Source organism: Fukomys damarensis, unplaced genomic scaffold (genome assembly GCF_012274545.1).
Source record: "Fukomys damarensis isolate Sample0158 unplaced genomic scaffold, DMR_v1.0_HiC HiC_scaffold_9, whole genome shotgun sequence".
In the NCBI taxonomy this organism is placed as follows: domain Eukaryota; kingdom Metazoa; phylum Chordata; class Mammalia; order Rodentia; family Bathyergidae; genus Fukomys; species Fukomys damarensis.
The window spans coordinates 11,020,879-11,021,477 of NW_022900921.1; positions in this window are offsets into that span (position 1 = coordinate 11,020,879).

Genomic DNA, 599 nt, shown 5'->3' on the forward strand with positions numbered 1-599 from the left:
TGGTTTAGGCAATGCTTCTAGAATATTATTCAGTAAGTGTACTATATCATACAAAGCATGATTATCTTTAAGAAGTCCATTTTTAAAAATTTATCAAAAATAAAGAAAAAATAAGCCTAAATAATGCATTGCTGCTCTAAAATTGTAACCATATAGGCCATGCTGATAAATTGCTAGGGTGACTGGGGATGTAGCTCCCTGCTAGGGCACATGCTTAGTGTGTGTGAGCCCCTGAGTTCAATCCCCAGCACAGTGACAGAAAGAAAGAAAGATGCTATGAAATAATTGCTTCTTCCCAGGAGAAGGGAAAATAATGGTAGAGAATCAGACCCATTGACCCCCACCTCCAAATCACCTGAGGGGTCCCACACAGCTGAAATGAAACAAACCTGGTTCTCTGGGGATCAGGCTTGGGAAACTTGTTAAGAATAGTACCTATTTCAGCCAGGCGTGGTGGCACACACCTGTAACCCCAGCACTCAGGGAGGCTGAGGCAGGAGGATCGCTGTGAGTTCGAGACCAGCCTCGGCTACAGGTGAGTTCCAGGTCAGTCTCAACTACATAGACCCTGTCTCAAAAAAAAAAAAAAAAAAAAAAAC